This window comes from Zootoca vivipara, chromosome 7 (assembly GCF_963506605.1).
Source record: "Zootoca vivipara chromosome 7, rZooViv1.1, whole genome shotgun sequence".
Classification (NCBI taxonomy): Eukaryota; Metazoa; Chordata; class Lepidosauria; order Squamata; family Lacertidae; genus Zootoca; species Zootoca vivipara.
In genome coordinates, this window is record NC_083282.1 from 3,873,816 (window position 1) to 3,879,815 (window position 6,000).

The following is a 6,000-nucleotide window of genomic DNA, read 5'->3' on the forward strand; positions in this document are numbered from 1 at the left end:
TGCAGAAAATCCAAGTTGCTTTGGTAACAGTACGAGTGAGAATAAACTTGTGGTAGGTCTTGAAAGGGTCACGGTGTGAAGAGGGGAACTTATTCTGCCAGCCTTAACTTTGCATAGGAGAAGGGACTCTCTGAGGAAGATGCAAAAAGGTAATCGACTTTTGAGCTTCACATGAGGAATATCCCTGAGCATTAACAAATCACAGGGCACCACATCGTCTCTAATTACACTATTCCCCTACAAATTAGCATGTTTGACGCAGCCCAACAAACTACCCAGAACATACTCGCCTTGCAAATGTTTACTTTTGTCTTGAATGCTTTTGGATACCCTTGGATGCCCCAATTGCTGCTATTTTTCTTGGTACCACAGTTGCCTCCTCCAATGGACTTTTGGTTCTTGGTCTTGCTAGTCCTCATCGCCATTCAATCCAACTGACATTTTTGCAACAATAAAAAAAGACTTCCTCCAAAATATCTCGGGTGCTCCATGTAAATGTGGCCATTCGCACTGAACACCCAAGGCATATGAGGACGCCTCTTCCTTTTTTGCAATAAAAATGTCACTGTTTTTGAAGTAATAATAATTCAAGGAACATAGGGCAAGAGAACCTTTGTTTCTGGATTAGGAAGTTTCCCTTCATCTTAGTTAGACGAATTCTTGGTTTTCAGCCCAAGGAGGACAGACGGGTGGCAATTTTATTCTTTATTGACAAATCGTGAACTTACAGCAGCTCCTAAGATGGACACAAAGTGCTTCTGGTGGTTAGGAAGCTGGTGCCCCTCTCTGAACTTGTGCTCCAAGGTGGGCTGTCATCACACAAACTTAAATACCATAGTCTGACGGTGCAAGCAGAAGCATCCTGCAACTCCTCCTACGCTGAAATTCTTGCTGCGCTTGCCTCTTCAAACCCCTCCTAGTCCTGGGAGACAGCCGTGGCAGCGCTGCTACCCCATCTCCCTTCGGGCACCGTTTCCCCCTGAAATATACTCAGAGTCGAGTAGTAATTTCATGCTCTTTATTTCATCTCATAGGAACAGTGATTGAATTCCCCCCACCAAACCTCAGGCTTTATATACATTATTTACACAATGAGTACCGTCTCAGTGGTTGATTATGTTTCCCTCCTGGGGTCTGATTGGGCTGCTGCTGCCGGCCAATCAGGTTGTTGCATTCTAGGATCCTACCTGCCTATTGTTCTAGGATCCAAGCTTAGTACATAACACCTTCCCAAGCCAATGCAATGGTGGAACTGCTAGTGCTCAGCTGAATTGCAGGCAGGAAACAGACATACTACATAAAAAGGTCAGGCGATCTTACAAATTCATAGAATCATAGAATCATAGAATCATAGAGTTGGAAGGACCACAAGGGCCATCCAGTCCAACCCCCTGCCAAGCAGGAAACACCATCAAAGCATTCTTGACATATGGCTGTCAAGCCTCTGCTTAAAGACCTCCAAAGAAGGAGACTCCACCACACTCCTTGGTAGCAAATTCCACTGCCGAACAGCTCTTACTGTCAGGAAGTTCTTCCTAATGTTTAGGTGGAATCTTCTTTCTTGAAGTTTGAATCCATTGCTCCGTGTCCGCTTCTCTGGAGCAGCAGAAAACAACCTTTCTCCCTCCTCTATATGGCATCCTTTTATATATTTGAACATGGCTATCATATCACCCCTTAACCTTCTCTTCTCTGGCAATGAGAATTCCACACAGAACAAGCAGTCTTCAGCACAAAGGACAGCAACAGACAGAAGAAATGTCATATATAACAAGTAAAACTAGAGAATGCACTAATGCAGTCCATAAACAACTTGTAGAATTTTTTTCTCCACAGCTAATTCACTTTATTTTCCTATCTCTATAAAAATTAACACTGCCCATTAACCCACTGGATTCTGGCTCATGGCATACTTACATTTTCCCTTCTTTTGATGCTGGGAAAGATCAGGCATTCCCAAACTACGGCCCTCCAGATGTTCTGGCCTACAGCTCCCATGATCCCTAGCTAACAGGACTAGTGGTCAGGGATGATGGGAATTGTAGTCCAAAACATCTGGAGGGCCGAATTTGGGGATGCCTGGGAAAGATTGAGGGCACAAGGAGAAGGGGATGACAGAGGACGAGATGGTTGGACAGTGTTCTTGAAGCTACTAACATGAGTTTGACCAAATTGCGGGAGGTAGTGGAAGACAGGAGTGCCTGGTGTGCTCTGGTCCATGGGGTCACAAAGACTCGGTCCATGGGGTCACGACTAAACGACTAAACAACAACAAAGTATCCTACTAGCCTAATAGCCTGATTAACTTCCTCCTGGGGTCTGATTGGGCTGCTCCTGCAGGCCAATCAGATTGTTGCATTCTAGGATCCTACTTGCCTATTGTTCTAGGATTCAAGCTTAGTACATTCTCTGCTCCTGGCGCATCCTACCTTGTGGGAGGCATGAAAGCCCATAAACTGCTACTCCTGGATCTGCCTCTGGCATCACTAATGCTTCCACCCACTCCTTGGAGCCCTCCCAGTCCCTGACATTCACTCATTCATTCATTAAATTTCTATCTCACCCTTCCTTTCAAAGGAGCCCAGGTTGGCAAACAATAAAACACCAAAGAAATAGTATGTCTGTGTATGTATGTATGTATGTAGGTAGGTAGGTAGGTAGGTAATAAGTTCTAATAAGTTCAAGGTTGCTAGGCACAGTATCTTTTAGCCATAGGGTACCAGGGTACCAGGGTAAACAGGAATATTCTTGAATTCCTCCTGAATGTTAATAATGAGGAAGACAGACACACCTCACTGGGGGGGGGGGGGAGGCATTCCACAATGATTGTTTCAGAAGGACACTGGCAGTTGGTTTGAATAAAATATTGGGGGGGGGGGAGGTAAACTCTTCCCTGCATAATCAGATCACATGTTGCAGTCCATGCACACAATTTCAATGGCAATGCCCATTAACTTTGGGGGGAACTGGCCCCCTCAAATATTTAATGCGGGGCTGAAGACCCCTCGGCGCCTAGGAAATCAAGGATAAGTTACAGGGTCCCACTCCCTCCATCTTTTGCCTGATAGAGTTGACCAACCATGGCAACTAAGGTGCTCAAACTGGGCTTGAAACCAGGCTGGAATGGCTCTAGAGAACCTGCTTCTTCAAGGCACACCTGCACCTTGCTGGCCACCATTCTCTCAGCCAACTTGCCCAGGAAGGGAATGTTCAGAGACTGGGCAGCCGGTTTCTAAAATGCCTGCATCCATGGCTTTCTTCTCCCAAGACTCAGGAACAGAGGTGGACCATCCCATTTTACCACCTGACGTGAAACAGGAAGGTGCCACCTCTGTCCACCCCACCCCCACCACAAGGTCGATACTTCAGTCTGCCTCATGGATGGGCTGGTTCTGCTCAAGACGATTGCTGGGCTTTCCTGCTGGCCCCTGGAGCCCTTAAAAACCCCTTTGGAGGTTATTTATTTATTTATTTTTCTCCTTGTGAGCAGAGATGGGTGTTTAGGCAGGACCAAGATTACTCACTTTTTTCCTCCCTCCCCATCCCCTTCCTCTCTAAAGGTAAAAAGGTAAAGGTACCCATGACAGTTAGGTCCAGTCACGGACAACTCTGGGGTTGGGCACTCATCTCGCTCTATAGGCCAAGGGAGCCGGCATTTGTCTGCAGACAGCTTCCGGGTCATGTGGCCAGCTTGACTAAGCCACTTCTGGCGAACCAGAGCAGCACACGAAAACGCTGTTTACCTTCCTGCCGGAGCAGTACCTATTTCTCTACTTGCGCTTTGACGTGCTTTCGAACTGCTAAATTGACAGGAGCAGGGACCGAACAACGGGAGGGAGCTCACCCCATTGCGGGGATTCGAACTGCCGACCTTCTGATCAGCAAGCCCTAGGCTCTGTGGTTTAGACCACAGCGCCACCTGTGTCCCACCCCCCCTTCCTCTCCAGACCTTACCTATTCTGGCTGCTCAAAGAACACTTCACATAATAAATTCATAACATTTCAAATTCATTTGTCACTCTGGCATTTGTTTCTTTACAAGTAACAAATTAAATGACTGAGACCCATTTGTTTTCGTTTTTCATTCCTTATGAAACAAATGCACTGCCCTGATGCTGTGCAAGTGGTCATCCGTTTGTACGGAATGGAATCTAGCAAAACATGGATGTGATGTGAATATATTTCCAAAATACTGCGTATTGTTTTTTTCAGGTATAGGCAACCTCTCAAAGTGCTGTTTGTTTGTAATATCACAAGAATAAGATCAATTAGAACAAACATTGCCATCAGGACAAAAGTTAAACTTGGTGGTCAGTCTAAAGAACTGAATCCAATGGTAGTGGCTGCTAGTAATGATATATTTAGACATATTATGGCTTTCTTGAACAGAGATACTTCTCTAAAGCAGAGGAACTCAAAACTAGGGATAGAAGGACCTGTCAAAGTTTGGTTCTCTCAGTTTCTCATTTTTCTAATCTGAAATTCTGCTCTCCACATTTCTGCAGCAATTTGTGTGCAGTTTTAAGTGACGTACACATTCATGCCAGCAATTTCCCCCAACATGGTGCATTTTTGTATGCTATTTTTTTTACTAGTTTATCCCTTTTATTTACATTCCCTCCAAATCTATGCATTTTTGTAACACCTGTGTGATTGCAGATTCAGGTGAGTGACAATTTTGAAAGATGCCTGTGTTTTGGTTCTCCTATGGGTCTGGAAACCACACACTGGAGACATCCAGCTTTTAAATTATGAGCTGAATTGAATTTCTGCCCCTTCCCTATCCAGTACATATAGACCAGGCATGTCAAACCTGCAGCCCTCCAGATGTTTTGGACCACAATTCCCATCTTCCCCAACCACTGGTCCTGCTAGCTAGGGATCATGGGAGTTGTAGGCCAAAACATCTGGAGGGCCACAGGTTTGACATGCCTGATATATTCAATATTTGAAGTCGCTGGCCAGCAGCTGAGGAAGGCGCCAGATCCAGCCCATGCTTCCCATTGATCCTGCCAAAGGACTGCCAGCTCCAGCTTTATTTTCCAGAGGATGATTCTCATATGTCCCTGCTATCTATTTGTATTAATATATCAATTGATGTCACACTTGGTGTGTCATGCATATGATGTCACACGTGCGCAATGGCTCCCTAAAGTTGGACGGAACCCGGCACCTATGTTACCCAGGAAAGCAGGCCACAGATCCCTCATCATTACAGACAGTCTTTGCTGCTGTGCAGCTTGACATGGGCCAGTGGGCAAGTCTGCTCTTGGGTGTGCCTCACTCAGCCCCCTGCAGCAGAAATAGGATATAAATCTATTATGCAAACAAGCCTACAGGTGCAGAGAAAATGAGTCCTAGTAAAATATGCAGGATGAGAGATTAAGTTCCAGGGCTTTGAAAGAGCCCCCGCTGCTAAATCGTAGTGAGGCTCAGCGCAAATGAAGCGCCGATCTTGCACAAATACCTTGCGTAAGCCCTCTTCTCTCCAAAAGCAATTAAAAATGGAATATCTCAGCTACTTGTGATATTCATTTTGAGATGCGTTTTGCATTACATTTGCCTGACATAAAGATGAGGTGACAGATGTTGCAGCATGAAGAGAAATGGTTCTGAGGAGCACCATTCATAACATGGGCATTTGAGCATCATTGCTTCCCTTTTATTATTATTATTAAAATCCCACACACAGACACGCGTAGCAAAACTCATGCCTCCTCCAACACTGGAATGATTTAGAAGCAGATTTCACTTCAACCCTTATTGTCTTTGCTGGGAGAATCCGGAATACAGGATCAAGCTCACACCAAAGAATTATCATATGATTGACTGGCCCAGCAATAATCTCCTCCTCCTTTTCCTCAGTTTTTATTTTGTAAGGCTGAACTGTATCATGGTGAGTTATTATTTTCTTGTCAAACTGTGCATATTTGACAAGGCATGATTTTTTTTTGTTACTGTTGAACACGTATATAAATTATGCAAATTGAAAACAGTTTC